Raw genomic sequence first — 17,822 nt, 5'->3', positions numbered from 1 at the left:
TCATGATGATCGCACCATGCTTGACATTTCTTGTACCGGTTCTTTTATGAAGAGAGATATTGACTTCAAATGGAATTTATTGGAGAGAATTAAACGCAACTCTGAAGATTGGGAGCTTGAAGAAGGTAAGGAGTCAGGTATGTAGTTCATGTTTGATTGCGTTAAATCCTTTGTTGAGCAAATACCTTTAGTGATTTTAGCGCTAAGTATGGACTTGACTCTGAGATAGTAGCTTCATTGTGTGAATCATTTGCTGCTCATATTGATCTCCCCAAAGAGAAGTGGTTTAAATATCATCCTCCTTTAGAAGTCAATGTAGTTAAACCCACTCCAGTTGAAGAGAAAGTCATTGCCTATAATGATCCTGTTGTTCCCAGTGCTTACATTGAGAAACCACCTTTCCCTGTTAGGATAAAGGATCATTCTAAAGCTTCAACTATGATACGTAGAGGCTATATTAGAACACTACACCCCCTGAGCAAATGAGAGTTGAACCTAGCATTGCTATTATCAAAGATCTTCTGTCCGACGATGTTGAGGGACATGATATTCACTTATGTGAAGATGCTGCAAGAATTGCTAAACCTCACGTTAGAGACAAACATAGGCATGTTGTTGGCATGCCTGTGGTTTCTGTTAAGATAGGAGATCATTGTTATCATGGTTTATGTGACGTGGGTGCTAGTGTTAGTGCAATACCTCAACCCTTATATGATGAAATCAAAGATGAGATTGCACCTGTTGAGATAGAACCTATTGATGTCACTATTCAACTTGCCAATAGAGATACTATGTTCCCTGTGGGAATTGGTAGGGATGTTGAAGTCTTGTGTGGTAAAACGAAGTATCCTACTGATTTCCTCGTTCTTGCTACCGCACAAGATAGCTTTTGTCCCATCATATTTGGCAGACCTTTTCTCAATACCGTCAATGCTCATATGGGCTGTGAGAAGCAAACTGTCACTGTTGGCTTTGAAGGTGTGTCACATGAGTTCAATTTCTCTAAGTTTGGTAGACAACCTCATGAAAAGGAGTTTCCTAGTAGGGATGAAACTATTGCCTTAGCCTCTATTGTCGTGCCCCCTACTAATCCCTTAGAGCAATACTTGCTTGAGCATGAGAATGATATGCATATGGATGAAAGGGATGAAATAGATAGAGTTGTCTTAGAACAATATCCTATCCTTAAGAATAATCTGCCTGTTGAACTGCTTGGGGATCCACCCCCACCAAAGGGTGATCCTGTGTTTGAGCTTAAACAGTTGCCTGATACTCTTAAGTATGCTTATCTTGATGAAAAAGATATATATATCCTGTTATAATTAGTGCTAGCCTCTCAGAGCATGAAGAAAATAAGTTGCTAAAAACTCCGAGGAAGCACCGTGCTGCTATTGGATATACTCTTGATGATCTTAAGGGCATTAGTCCCACTCTATGCCAGCACAAGATTAAAACTGATCCTGATTTCAAACCAGTTGCTGATCATCAAAGGAGATTAAATCCTAAGATGAAAGAAGTAGTAAGAAAAGAAATACTAAAGCTCCTGGAAGCAGGTATCATTTATCCTGTTGCTCACGGCGATTGGGTGAGTCCGGTGCATTGTGTCCCTAAGAAGGGAGGCATTACCGTTGTCCCTAATGATAAGGATGAATTGATCCCACACAGAATTATTACTGGCTATAGGATGGTGATCAATTTTAGGAAATTGAATAAAGCCACTAGGAAAGATCATTACCCTTTGCCTTTTATCGACCAAATGCTAGAAAGGTTGTCCAAACACACACACTTCTGCTTTCTAGACGGTTATTCTGGTTTCTCCCAAATACCAGTTGCACAATCTGATCAGGAGAAAACCACTTTCACGTGCCCTTTCGGTACCTTTGCTTATAGACGTATGCCTTTTGGCTTATGTAATGCACCTGCCACCTTTCAAAGATGTATGATGGCTATATTCTCTGAATTGTGTGAAAAGATTGTTGAGGTTTTCATGGATGACTTCTCCGTTTATGGGTCTTCTTTTCATGATTGCCTCAGCAACCTTGATCGAGTCTTGCAGAGATGTAAAGACACCAATCTTGTATTGAATTGGGAGAAGTGCCACTTTATGGTTAATGAAGGCATCATCTTAGGACATAAAATTTCTGAAAGAGGTATTGAAGTCGATAAGGCTAAGGTTGATGCAATCGAGAAAATGCCATACCCCACAGATATCAAAGGTATAAGAAGTTTCCTTGGTCATGTTGGTTTCTATAGAAGGTTCGATAAGAAGTTGAATGTTATTCACTATGCTAGTAAAACTCTAGACAGTGCCTAGAGAAACTATGCTACTACGGAGAAGGAATTTTTAGCAGTCGTGTTTGCATGTGAAAAGTTCAGGTCTTACATAGTTGATTCCAAAGTCACTATTCACACTTATCACGCTGCTATTAAGTACCTCATGGCGAAGAAAGACGCTAAACCTAGACTTGTCAGATGGGTTCTCTTGCTACAAGAGTTTGATTTGCATGTTGTCGACAGGAAGGGTGCTGATAACCCTGTAGCAGATAACTTGTCTAGGTTGGAGAATGTTCTTGATGACCAACAACCTATTGATGATAGCTTCCCCGATGAGCAATTGAATGTCATCAATGCTTCACGTAGTGCACCCTGGTATGCTGATTATGCAAACTATATCATTGCCAAATATATACCACCTAGTTTCACATACCAGCAAAAGAAGAAATTCTTCTTTGACTTGAGGCATTACTTTTGGGATGATCCTCACCTTTATAAGGAAGGAGTAGATGGTGTTATTAGATGTTGTGTACCTGAACATGAACAGGGACATATCCTACAGAAGTGTCACTCCGAGGCCTACGGAGGACACCATGCGGGAGATAGAACTGCACACAAGGTATTGCAATCAGGTTTCTATTGGCCCACTCTCTTCAAGGATGCCCGTAAGTTTGTCTTGTCTTGTGACGAATGTCAAAGAATAGGTAATATTAGCAAACGTCAGGAAATGCCTATGAACTATTCACTTGTCATTGAACCATTTGATGGCTGGGGCTTTGATTATATGGGACCTTTTCCAAAATCCAATGGGTATACCCACATCTTAGTTGATGTTGATTACGTCACTAAGTGGGTAGAAGCTATCCCCACTAGTGGTGCTGATCACAACACCTGTATTAGGATGCTGAAAGAAGTTATATTCCCTAGATTTGGAGTCCCTAGATATCTAATGACCGACGGTGGTTCACATTTCATTCATGGTGTTTTCCGTAAAACGCTTGCTAAGTATGATGTCAACCATAGAATTGCGTCTCCCTATCACCCTTAGTCCAGTGGTCAAGTAGAGCTAAGTAATAGAGAGATTAAACTGATTCTGCAAAAGACTGTCAACGGGTCTAGAAAGAATTGGTCTAAGAAGCTCGATGATGCACTGTGGGCTTATAGAACTGCCTATTAGAATCCCATGGGCATGTCTCCGTACAAAATGGTGTACGGTAAAGCATGTCATTTACCTCTTGAGCTAGAGCATAAAGCTTATTGGGCAATCAAAGAGCTCAACTTTGATTTCAAACTTGCCGGTGAGAAGAGGTTATTTGATATTAGCTCGCTTGGTGAGTGGAGAACTCTGGCATATGAGAATGCCAAGTTGTTCAAAGAGAAGGTTAAGAGGTGGCATGATAAGAGGATACAAAAGCGTGAGTTCAATGTAGGTGATTATGTCTTGCTATATAACTCTCATTTAAGATTCTTTGCAGGCAAGCTTCTCTCCAAATGGGAAGGTCCCTATGCTGTTGAGGAAGTATATCATTCCGGTGCTATCAAGATCAACAACACGGAAGGTAATTGTCCGAGAGTGGTAAATGAGCAGAGAATCAAGCATTATATCTCAGGTACTCCCATAAATGTTGAAAGCAATATTATCAATACCATAACTCCAGAAGAATACCTAAGGGATATTTATCAGCCTGTTTAAGACTCCGAAAACAAAGAAGTATGTGATTCGGTAAGAAAACAGAGTCCAAAACTTTTCTAGTAGGAAATTTTCTCCGTTTTCGAATATTTGAAAAAATACAAAAATTGGAAGTAGTCCCGAAAGTGCGCGAGGAGGCTACAAGCCTGCACGGCACGGGACCACCCCCTGGCCACATCGTGAGGGCTTGTGGCCACCTCGTGCGCCTCCCGGACTCCGTTTTCGTGCGGGGTACTCCTTGTGGTCTGGAAAAAATCATTATATATACTCCCGTTTGGTCTGACCCCTGCATCACGCAGATCTCTTCTGTTTTTAGTTTCAAGCCTGTTTTCTGCCGGAGATCTAGGTCAAGATGTCTTCTCAGGATTCATAGGGGGAGAGCTATGTGGCTGATTACCTTGCTAACCCCAAGGTCTATGGGGACTTGGATCCTTATGGCTAGACAACTGATGATGAAGAAGATTATGATCTGTAGGGGAAGGAACAAACAAGTCCCAATTAAGAGGAGGCTCCTCTACCTCAACCTGGACACACTCATGTGGAGTTCAAGAAGTCGAGCCTCCGTGACTCAAGGAAGAAGCCTAAGACCTTGTTTATCCCTTCTTGTTTCTTTCAGGAGAGTAAGCAGGAATTATGCCAAAGGGTGTTGAAGCTTGAATAGGAAAATGATGATCTGAGGGAGCAGAATTTTATGCTCAAATGGAAATTAAACAAACTCAAGACCTCTTCAACAACTCCACCACCATCACCACCAAAGGAAGACAACTGAGCATTGGTATGGGCAATCCCCTTGGCTTGTGCCAAGCTTGGGGAGTTGCCCCGGTATCGTATCACCATCACATCGTTTGCCTTTACCTTTGTTTTAGTTTTCCTTTTTCAATTTTCTCTTTCTCTAGTAGATTAAAAGTCTTAGTGTTTTAGTCTTGAGTTTTGATTTGTGTCACCCCCTATATATTCGAGCTCGTGAGCCATATAATAAAGAGTGTCTTAGTTGAAGGGCTTTGCCTCTTGCCATGATCAAAAGAGTGAGAATAGAACAAAAGCATGAAAGATCATGTAATGATCTTATGGGAAGTGGTGGCTTCACATATAAAAAGAATGAGGATTGAAACTTGTTGAGGGTAGGCAAACATAGACCTTGGTCATGGTTGCAATTAATAGGAAGTGATAAAGAAGGAGAGGTTCACATATAAATATATCATCTCTGACACCATCTATGATTGTGAACACTCACTAAACTATTACATGCCTAGAAGTAGATGTTGGACAAGGAAGACAACATAATGAATTGTGTTTGCTTGGTTCCGAACAATGTTATATGATTAGAGATCCCTTAGCATGTGACGATTGCTTCCACCTCATATTAGCCAAAACCTCCCGCACCAAGTAGAGATACTACTTGTGCATCCATAAACCTTCAAACCAGTTTTGCCTTGAGTGTCCATCATACCTACCTATGGATTGAATAAGACCCCTCAAGTAAGTTGTCATCGGTGCAAGCAATAAAAATTTCTCTCAAATATGTATGATCTATTAGTGTGTGGAAAATAAGCTTTGTACGAACCTGTGATGAGGAAGACATAAAAGCGACAGACTGCATAATAAAGTTCTTTATCACAGGAGGCAATATAAAGTGACGTTCCTCCGCAAAAAGAGGACACGCATCCAAACCTCAAAAGCGCATGACAACCTCTGCTTCCCTCTGCGAAGAGCCTATCTTGTACCTTTACTTTTTTCCCTTGAAAGAGTCATGGTGACCTTCACCAATTCCCTATTTCGCCTTTGTCTTGGCTAACGTCATAGGCTTGGGAAAGATCTATATTCATATGTCAAATTGGAGGTAAGTATTCATGGATTATTATTGTTGACATTACCCTTGAGGTGAGCAGTTGGGAGGCGAAACTGTAAGCCCCTACCTTTCTCTATGCCCGGCTGAAACTTTGATCTCATGAGTACCACGTGAGTTGTAGAAATTGTAGAGAACGAAAGAATGATTGAGTATGTGGATTTGCTTTACAAGCTCTTATTTGACTCTTTCTGATTTTGTGATAAATTGCAATTGCTTCCATGACTAAAGGCTATCGGTTGTTACTTCTCGGTAAGGTTCTTGATCCATGCTTTACTTTGTGAAGAAATTATCACTTTAGCATGAGAGATTCTATGTTGGTAATGTTGTTCTGATCATGATCATGATGCATGCATGTTCGTATCTTGTGTTGTCGACACCTCTCTCCCTAAACATGTGGACATATTTATTGAGCTAGGCTTTCGCTTGAGGACAAGCGAGGTCTAAGCTTGGGGGAGTTGATACGTCCATTTTGCATCATGTTTTCATGTTGTTATTTATCGCTTCTTTGGCTGTTATTTCACTTCACGGTACAATTCTTATGATTTTCTCTGTTATTTTGCAAGGTTTACATGAAGAGGGAGAATGTTGGCAACTGGAATTCTGGCCTGAAAGTGGAGCAAAGTTGAGATACCTATTCTGCGCAACTCCAAACACCGTAAAAATCAACGAGGATTGTTTTCTGAATTTATCAAAAATACTGGGCCGAAGAAGTGCCAGAGGGGCGCCACGGGTTGGCCACAAGCCTGCACGGCGCGGCCACCCCCCCAGGTCGCGCCATGAGGGCTTGTGGGCAGCCTGCTGGCCCACTTGCCCCCCTCTTTTGCTATATGAAGGGTTTCGTCCAGGAAAAAATCGGGGAGGAGCTTTTTCATGGATTCGCCGCCACCACGAGGCGGAACTTGAGCAGAACCAATCTAGAGCTCCGACAGGACGATCCTGTCGGGGAAACTTCCATCCCGGAGGGGGAAATCGTCGCCATCGTCATCACCAACATTCCTCTCATCGGAGGGGACTCGTCACCATCAACATCTTCATCAGCACCATCTCATCTCCAAACCCTAGTTCATCACTTGTAGCCAATCTCCGTCTCGCGACTCCGATTGGTACTTGTAAGGTTGCTAGTAGTGTTGATTACTCTTTGTTTATGTTCAGATCCTTGATGCTACTCATTACCTCTCTGGTCATTAATATGATTATGCTTTGTGAGTAGTTACTTTTGTTCCTAAGGACATGGGATAAGTCATGCTAATAGTAGTCATGTGAATTTGGTATTCGTTCGATATTTTGATGTGGTGTATGTTGTTTTTCCTCTAGTGGTGTTATGTGAACGTCGACTACATAACACTTCACCATTATTTGGGCCTAGAGGAAGGCATTGGGAAGTAGTAAGTAGATGATGGGTTGCTAGAGTGACAGAAGCTTAAACCCTAGTTTATGCGTTGCTTCGTAAGGGGCTGATTTGGATCCACTAGTTTAATGTTATGGTTAGACTTTGTCTTAATTCTTCTTTCGTAGTTGCGGATGCTTGCGAAAGGGGTTAATCATAAGTGGGATGCTTGTCCAAGTAATGTCAGTACCCAAGCGCCGGTTCACCCACATATCAAACTATCAAAGTAACGAACGCGAATCATATGAACATGATGAAACTAGCATGACAGAAATCCCCGTATGTCCTCGGGAGCGTTTTTCCTCCTATAAGACTTTGTCCAGGCTTGTCCCTTGCTACAAACGGGATTGGGACACTTTGCTGCACTGTTTCTACTTTTGTTACTTGTTGCTCGCCATGAATCATCTCACCACACAATCACTTGTTACCGATAATTTTAGTGCCTACATATTTTACCTTGCTGAAAACCACTTGTCAGATCATTCTGCTCCTCCTTGGGTTCGACACTCTTACTTATCGAAAGGACTACGATTGATCCCCTATACTTGTGGGTCATCAGGTCACCGCACGTTATGAACCCAAAACCAAGCACTTCTCCCATTGAAAGAATCATAGATCTAGTTGGCCAAACAAAACCCACAACTCGAAGTGAATTACAAGGATATGAAATCATGCATAAGAGAGATCAGAAGAAACTCAAAGAAGATTCATAGATAATATGATCATAAATCCACAATTCATCGGATCTCGACAAACACACCGCAAAAGAAGATTACATCGGATATATCTCCATGAAGATCATGGAGAACTTTGTATTGAAGATCCAAGAGAGAGAAGAAGCCATCTAGCTACTAGCTATGGACCCGTAGGTCTATGGTGAACTACTCACGCATCATCGGAGAGGTCATGGTGTTGATGAAGAAGCCCTCCGTATCCAAATCCCCCCTCCGGTAGGGCACCAGAACGTGCCCCAGATGGGATATTGCGGAGACAGAAGCTTGCGGCGGCGGAAAAGTACTTTCGATGATCTCTTGATTTTTTCTGGGATTTTAGGGAATTTATAGGCGAAATACCTAGGGAAGAGGAGGACCAGGGAGCCCACAAGCCTGGGAGGCGCGGGCCCCCTGGTCGCGGCTAGGGGGCTTGTGGGGACCCTAGTGGCCCCGTGCCCCGACTCTCGGTTTTCCGATCTTTTTGTGTTTCGGAAAAAATCTTTTTGGCAGTTTCGTTCCGTTTGGACTCCGTTTAAAATCCTCCTCTAAAAGGGGTAAAAACATGGAAAAAACAGGAACTGGCACTTGACACTTAGTTAATAAGTTAGTCTCAAAAAAGATATAAAAGGCATACAAAACATCCAAAGTTTGACAAGATAATAACATGAAACCATAAAAAATTATAGATACGTTGGAGACGTATCAGGCGGCGATTTGGATCGCGAAGACGTTCCACTACATCAACCGCGTTTCTTAACGCTTCCCGCTTAGCGGTCTACAAGGGCATGTAGATCCGATCTCCCTCTCGTAGATGATCATCACCATGATAGGTCTTTGTGTACGTAGGAATTTTTTTGTTTGCCATGCAACATTCCCCAATAGTGGCATCATGAGCTAGATTCATGCGTAGATGAAATCTCGAGTAGAACACGAAAGTTTTTGTGGGCGTTGATGTTCGATTTTCTGTCCTCCTTAGTCTTTTCTCGATTCGGTGGTATTGCTGGATTGAAGCGGCCCGAACCAACCTTACTCGTACGCTTACGAGAGACCGGTTTCATCGACTAACATGCAACTTGTTGCATAAAGATGACTGGTGGGTGTCTGTTTCTTCAACTTTAGTTGAATTGGATTTGACCGAGGTGGTCCTTGGAGAAGGGTACATAGCAATTTGCATATCACCGTTGTGTCTTTGCGTAAGTAAGATGCGATCATACTAGATACCCATAGCAGCCACGTAAAACATGCAACAACAAATTAGAGGACGTCTAACTTGTTTTTGCAGGGTATGCATGTGATGTGATATGGCCAAAGACATGATGTGATATATTGGATGTATGAGATGATCATGTTGTAATAGTTAAATATCGACTTGCATGTCGATGCTACGGCAACCGGCAGGAGCCATAGGGTTGTCTTTAAACTAATGTTTGTGCTTGCAGATGCGTTTACTATATTGCTAGGTAGTAGCTTTAGTAGTAATAGCATAGATAGCACGACAACATTGATGGCGGCACAATGATGGATATCATGATGATGGAGATCATGGTGTGGCGCCGGCGACGATGAAGAACATGCCGGTGCTTTGGTGATGGAGATCAAGAAGCACAAGATCATGGCCATATCATGTCACTTATGAATTGCATGTGATGTTAATCCTTTTATGCACCTTATTTTGCTTAGAAAGATGGTAGCATTATAAGGTGATCCCTCACTAAAATTCCAAGATGAAATTTTGTTCTCCCCGACTGTGCACTGTTGCGTCAGTTCATCGTTTCGAGACACCACGTGATGATCGGGTGTGATAGACTCAACATTCACATAAAACAGGTGCAAAATAGTTGCACACGCGGAACACTCGGGTTAAACTCGAGGAGCCTAGCATGTACAGACATGGCCTCGGAACACAAGAGACCGAAAGGTCGAGCATGAATCATATAGTAGATATGATCAACATGGAGATGTTCACCACTGAAACTATACTCAACTCACGTGATGACCGGGCTTGAGTTAGTGAATTTGGATCACGCGACACTCAAATAACTGGAGGGATGTCTATTTGAGTGGGAGTTTATAATTAATATGATTAGCTAAACTCAATTGTCTTGAACATAGTCTAAGTAATCTTTGCAAAATTTTATGTTGTAGATCAATGCCTCGCGCAGTAGCAACCCTGAATTTCAATACGTTCCTAGAGAAAGCTAAGCTGAAAGATGATGGTGGCAACTTTGTAGACTGGGCTCGAAATCTGAGGCTTATCCTTCAAGCTGGGCAAAAGAATTATGTCCTTGATGCAGCGCTAGGAGATGAACCACCCACTACGGCTGAACAAGATGTTTTGAACGCTTGGCAAGCTCGTAAGGATGACTACTCACTAGTTCAATGTGCAGTTTTGTATGGCTTAGAATCGGGACTTCAGCGATGCTTTGAATGTCATGGAGCATATGAGATGTTCCAGGAGTTGAAGTTTATCTTTGAGAAGAATGCCCGAATCGAGACGTATGAGACCTCTGAAAAATTCTATGCTTGCAAAATGGAGAAGAATTCGTCTGTCAGTGAACGTGTGCTCAAAATGTCTGGGTACTCAAACCGTCTAGCTGAGCTGGGGATCACTCTCCCGCAAGAAGCTATCACTGACATAATTCTTCAATCACTGCCACCTAGCTACAAGAGCTTTGTGTTGAACTATAACATGCAAGGGATGAATAAGTCACCCAACGAGTTATTTGCGATGTTGAAAGTCGCTGTGTCAGAAATCCACAAAGAACATCAAGTGTTGATGGTCAATAAGACCACTAGTTTCAAGAAGAATGACAAAGGCAAGAAGGGTAACTCCAAGAAGAGTGGCAAAACTGTTGCCCCTTTGATGAAGAAACCCAAGGCTGGGCCTAAGCCGGAAACTGAGTGCTATTATTGCAAGGGGACTGGTCACTGGAAGCGAAACTGCCCCAAGTATCTGGCCGATAAGAAGGCGACCAAGGCCAAACAAGGTATATATGATATACATGCTATTGATGTGTACCTCACCAACTCTCGTAGTAGTGCCTGTGTATTTGATACCGGTTCTGTTGCTCACATTTGCAACTCGAAATAGGAACTGCAGAATAAGCGAAGGCTGGCGAAGGATGAAGTGACGATGCACGTGGGAAATGGTTCCAAGGTTGATGCGATCATCGTCGGCACGGTCTCACTTCAGTTACCATCGGGATTAGTTATGAACTTAAATAATTGTTATTTAGTGCGTGCGTTGAGCATGAACATTATATTTGGATCTTGTTTATTCCGAGACGGTTACTCATTTAAGTCTGAGAATAATGGTTGTTCTATTTATATGAGTAATATCTTTTATGGTCATTGCTGCCTCTGAGCTTGCGTTGGTTTTTCCCTTGAAGAGGAAAGGGTGATGCAGCACAGTAGCAGTAAGTATTTCCCTCAGTTTTGAGAACCAAGGTATCAATCCAGTACGAGAATCAAGCCAAGTGTCCAGAGTACCTGCGCAAACACAAACAAGCTTGCACCCAACGCTATAAAGGGGATGTCAATCCCTTCAAGATTGATTGCAAAGTGAGATATGAAGGTGGAAAGTGCAACAAAGTAAAAGTGTAAGGCTGAAAATATGATGTGAAGTAGACCTGGGGGCCATAGTGTTCACTAGAGGGTTCTCTCAAAATAGCAAATATTATGGTGGGTGAACAAATTACTGTCGAGCAATTGATAGAACCGCGCAAAGTCATGACGATATCTAAGGCAATGATCATACATATAGGCATCACGTCCGAGACAAGTAGACCGATACTCTCTGCATCTACTACTATTACTCCACACATCGACCACTATCCAGCATGCATCTAGTGTATTGAGTTCATGACGAACAGAGTAACGCCTTAAGCACGATGACCTGATGTAGAGGGATAAACTCAAACCAATGATGAAAACCCCATCTTTTTACCCTTGATGGCAACAACACGATGCGTGCCTCGCTACCCCTTCTGTCACTAGGTGAGGTCACCACACGGTATGAACCCAAAACCAAGCACTTCTCCCATTGAAAGAATCATAGATCAAGTTGGCCAAACAAAACCCACAACTCAAAGAGAATTACAAGGATATGAAATCATGCATATAAGAGATCAGAAGAAACTCGAATAAGATTCATAGATAATCTGATCATAAATCCACAATTCATCGGATCTCGACAAACACACCACAAAAGAAGATTACATCGGATAGATCTCCATAAAGATCATGGAGAACTTTGTATTGAAGATCCAAGAGAGAGAAGAAGCCATCTAGCTACTAGCTATGGACCCGAAGGTCTATGGTGAACTACTCACGCATCATCGGAGAGGCCATGGTGTTGATGAAGAAGCCCTCCATATCCGAATCCCCCTCCGACAGGGCACCAGAACGTGCCCTAGATGGGATCTTGCGGAGACAGAAGCTTGCGGCGGCGGAAAAGTATTTTCATGGATCTCTCACGCAGTTTTGGATTTTTCGTGAATTTATAGGCGAAAGAGGTAGGGCAGACGAGCCAGAGGGGGACCACAAGCCTGCTAGGCGCGGCCCCCCTGGCCGCGCCTAGGGGGCTTGTGGCCTCCCCTGGTGGCCTCTGCCTTGGTTCTCACGTCCCGTGCGTATCTTCTGTTCCGGAAAAAATCTTTTTGGAAGTTTTATTCCGTTTGGACACTGTTTAAAATTCTCCTCTGAAAAGGGTCAAAAACACGGAAAAAAGGAACTGACACTTGGCACTGAGTTAATAATTTAGTCCCAAAAAAGATATAAAAGGCATACAAAACATTCAAAGTTTGACAAGATAATAGCATGGAACCATCAAAAAATATAGATACGTTGGAGACGTATCAGTCATGCACCCAATTTGAGGGGTTTGATCATATTAAATCTCGATTGTGATGATACTCACATCCATAACATTGGAACCAAAAGATGTAGAGTTAACAATGATAACGCCACTTTCTTGTGGCACTGCCGCTTAGGTCATATTGGTGTTAAGCGCATGAAGAAACTCCATGCTTATGGACTTTTGGAGTCACTTGATTTTGAATCACTTGACACATGTGAACCATGCCTCATGGGCAAGATGACTAAGCCTCCGTTCTCCGGAACAATGGAGCGTGCAAGTGACTTATTGGAGATTATACATACTGATGTGTGCAGACCAATGAGCATAGAGGCGCGCGGCGGATATCGTTATTTTCTCAACTTCACTCACGATTTGAGTAGATATGGCTATATCTACTTGATGAAGCACAAGTCTGAAACGTTTGAAAAGTTTAAGCAATTTTAGAGTGAAGTTGAAAATCATCGTAGCAAGAAGATCAAGTTCCTACGATCCGATCGAGGAGGAGAGTATCTGAGTTACGAGTTTGGTGCTCACTTAAGACAATGTGGAATTGTTTCACAGTTGACACCGCCTGGAACACCACAGCGTAATGGTGTGTCCGAACGTCATAACGTACTTTGTTAGATATGGTGCGATCTATGATGTCTCTTAATGATTTGCCATTATCGTTTTGGGGCTATGCATTAAAGACAGTTGCATTCACTTTAAATAGGTGATACGTCCCAAATGTATCTATAATTTTTCATTGCTCCATGCAAGTTTTGGGTGACATTGCTACTTTTTTGTACACTTTCATACCTCGTTTTAACATATTTGGACTAACCTAATAACTCAATGCACCCAGTGCCAGTTTCTGTCTGCTGATGTCTGTGAATTGCAGGTTTATACCCATATTTACAGTGTCCGAAAAATTCCACAAAAAATATATAAAAATCAGCATTCCAGAAGACTCTAGACGGCCGAAGGAGGGCCAGACGAGGGTCACCATGCCCCCAGGCTTCCTGGTGGCGCGGCCTGCCCCCTGGCTGCGCAGGGAGGCTGCTTGGGTGGGGGCCACCCCCTCTGGTTCCCTACCTTGGATCCTATTTTTACCCCCGTGGAGGAAACCCTGATTCCGGAACCCTTTTCTCCAGAAGCAATTCCGATCTCCGCCGCCATCGCCAACAAGTTTCCGGGGGACTAGAATTCCTGTGCCGGCACCCTGCCGGGACGGGGAAGTGCCCCCGGATTTATCTCCATTGACGTTGCTTCCTCCCTCCATGAAGCGAGAGTAGTTCCTCCTCGAGGCTGAGGTCTTCTACAGTAGCTATGTGGTTAATTCTCTCTCCCATAATGTGATCTTGATTGTGATCATAGGCTATATTAACCTAGGGTGCTCCCATGATGTTTCCCCTACTTCTATGTATTGGATTCATGTACTCACTTGATCTTATCTAGTATAATCTCCTAGACTGTGGTTACAGCGGTCTATTGGACATGGATTAGAAGAATATTTTCATCAGTGATTTCCTCTTTTGTGAATTGATTGAAGATTGAGAGTCTCTTGGTGCTTCTCTTTGACTTTCCTTGAGATACGTTGTAGTGATTGTGGTACTCTCTTTGGATGGCCGCGGTGACATTGGGAAATCCATAGATGAGAACTACGAACTCTGAGGTGTGCTTTTGTAGCCCTACATAATTCTCGTCCTCTCTTGATCACAAAGGAATGACCTCCGAGTACGTCTCCATTGCATGTTTAGTGAAATATCATGTGATTAGACTATATTAATGTTGTTGGGAGTTGCCACTAGTGAAAGTATGAAGCCTAGGCCTTGTTTACAACCATTGTTACACCGTTTATGCTCACTTGCTACCTTGCTGTAATTTTATTACAGATTTATATTACCTTGCTTTGCCACACCTATCACCCATATTTTACCATCGCTTCGCTGAACTAGTGCACCTATACAATTTACCATTTATTAGGTGTGTTGGGGACACAAGAGACTTCTTGTTTCTTAATTGCAGGGTTGCTGGAGAGAGACCATCTTCAACCTCTACTTCCCTGAGTTCGATAAACCTTAGGTCATCCACTTGAGAGAAACTGCTGCTGTCATACAAACCTCTGCGCTTGGAGGCCCAACATAGTCTACAAGAATAGAAGCGTGCGTAGACATCAAGCTATTTCTGGCGCCGTTGCCGGGGAAGTGAGTGCTTGAAGGCATATCTTTAGATCTTGAAACTAAATATATTTTTCTTGTTTTTATTTCACTAGTTAGGCTTTATGGAAAACAACAAAAATATGAGAGAGATTTATAAACATGATCTTGAACTAGGACATGAAGTGTTTGAGGAGAAAATTAAAAAACCTATGGAACTTTATTATTTGCATAACAATTATGATGGTGGCAATGTTATTAGTATGCTTTCTTTGAATATCAATATTGCTAATGACATGGAAAGCTCTAAGCTTGGGGATGACGGGTTTGATGAACATGATATTTTTAGTCCCCCAACTTTTGAGGAGAAAATTTGCTTTGATGATACTGTGCTTCCTAAATATGATGATTACCATGATGATAATGATTTCTTTACTCTCACTATTCCTAATAAGAAAGATTTTGCTTATAAGAAGAGTAATGATACTTTTATGCTTTTGGATCATGGAAATAATGCCTTATGTGATAGTTATATTGTTGAGTTCATCCATGATGCCACTGAAATTTATAATGAGAGGGGTGGGGACATGGTTCTAAATATCTAAAAAATAAGAAGTTTCCCCTCTTTATGTCGAAGGTTTTGAAGCTGCATTTGTTTTGCCTTCCTATGCTTATTGCTTTGTGCTTCAATGAATTATTCTATTGCAATATTCCTATGCATAGGAAGCATGTTAGACTTAAATGTGTTTGGTATTTGCTTCTTCATGCTCTCTTTTGTTCTACAACTCTTATTCCTATGAGAGCATCATTAAAAACTTAAGCCTATCTTTATGGCTATAAAGAAAGAGCTCTCGGTAGACAACCCTTGTTATCTTTACTTTGAGTTTTTACTTTCCATTTTTAGTGGTCTTGATGTGTGTTACTACTGTATCAACATCATTGTATCTTTATTTTTAAGCTTTGTGCCAAGTTTTAGCCTCCGATTGCAAGAAAGTTCAAACGTTGCGACATGCTGTCCAGAAACAAATTCTGTCTGCTTGACGGAACAATTCACCAAAAATCACCAGATCATCCTTTTTATCTGAATTTGTTTGACAGTATGCTCTATACAATTGGCTTTCTGATGTCTGTTCTGAGTTTTTTGATTTCAGTTGCAGAAGTGCTCTGAAAAAATTATTTACTACCTGATGGTCTATTTTTCACAGATTCTGCCACGTTTTGCGTTTTCATCGTTTTGCAAATCTTAAGCTTGCTTTTTCTTTGCAAAAACTTTTTGGAAATCTTGAGAAATAGTAGCTATTCATTAAAATTTTTATTTCTAGTGGAGAAAATATATTTTATTATGGGTACTAACCACTCTAATCAGCTTATGATGAGTTTCGTATGAAGGGAGTTTTCAAGTATGCGATGGAAGATGATGAAAGAAGATCCAGGAGTGTCAAACACTCAAGCTTGGGGATGCCCCCATGCACCCCAAGAAATATCCAAGCAGACTCAAGTGTCTAAGCTTGGGGATGCCCCCGTGCACCCCCTTCTCCATCAACAATCATCAGTTCGTCCTTCTCCATGCTATTTTTTTATCATTTCATATGTTATGTGCTATGCTTGGAGCATCCCGCTCTTTACTTTTTAGTTTGTTTTAGTTTTGCTTGTTGTTCATAACAATTTAGACCCTAGCCTTCTTTTTTGGGGTAGAAACACGCTCCACTCCACCATAGAACACAACATAGGTTTTCATGCTTATCTTTTTGTGTGTTCTTTATCTTTTCATAGCTGTTGTCATGCTTAGCTCTTAGTTTTCACGCTTTATCTTTTTAAGAGATTTTATTTAGATGCTTTTGGAACTCTCTTGAGTTATCATGCTTATCTTGTTTAGAGAGTTGGCTTGTTGCACTGAGTTGTGTGTCTTGCATGAGTAGGTAACTGAGGTTGCTATTTAAGTATAGTAGTAACTTGCAATAGTTTTGAGGTATTGATTTGAGTAATTTTTGGACTTTTGGTGTCAAGAGCTTGAGCCTATTAGTGATAGGTGTCGTATTTTCAAAAACAAAAAAAATTAGTTGAGAACTCTAGCTACTAGATGGATCGCTAACCTCTCGAGGGGTTGGAATATATAGAGCACCCTCACATTATCATGGGTCGAGGATGCGCAGGGATAACCAAACCCCCAAACACTCCTCCTTGGGGTACCTGTATATTTGTGAATCTCCTGACTAGATAGAGAGTTACCGATACTAAGTGCATAAGTTCTTCGGACTAATGCGAGTATTCGATTGTTGGCACTTCCACCATCCATATTTTGCTAGCCTCTTAAGTACTGTGCATTGCCCTTTCTCATCTTGAGAGTTGGTGCATACTTCGCTGGTGCATCCAAACACTTGGCATGATACGCTCTGTCATCATAAGCCTCATTATATCCTTCCTCAAAACAACCACCATGCTTACCTATCAAGGCATTTCCATAGCCTTTCCGAGATACATTGTCATGCAACATCCACCATTTCATGACTTGATCTTCATGTCATACATGGTTTTGCTTGATCAAGGAGCCGCATGCTAGTTGGGCTTTGCCCTTATTATTGCTACATGACGCTCTAGTATCATTGCATATCCTGCTACACTGGCAGAGGCATACAATTGCATACATCATGATAGTTTTCATCTTTCTTTATGTTGAGTACTTCTTATAAAGTGTGAAGATCTTCTATATTCTAGTAAAATATAGAGTGTTGCCCTTAAGTGAGGAAAAGATCCCAAATAGGACAAAACAAAAGATCCCAAAAGAGGACAAATTAAAAGATCCCAAAGAGGAAAAATGAGAGATAAATAGAAAGAGCCAAAGAGTCCACACAAAAAGAAAAAAAAGAAAAAAAGAGAGAAGGGGCAACACTACTATTCTTTTTGAAAGACCCA

This window comes from Hordeum vulgare, chromosome 2H, assembly GCF_904849725.1.
Source record: "Hordeum vulgare subsp. vulgare chromosome 2H, MorexV3_pseudomolecules_assembly, whole genome shotgun sequence".
Lineage (NCBI taxonomy): Eukaryota > Viridiplantae > Streptophyta > Magnoliopsida > Poales > Poaceae > Hordeum > Hordeum vulgare.
The sequence above is the reverse complement of the archived record's forward strand: the minus strand, read 5'-3'. Positions refer to the sequence as shown.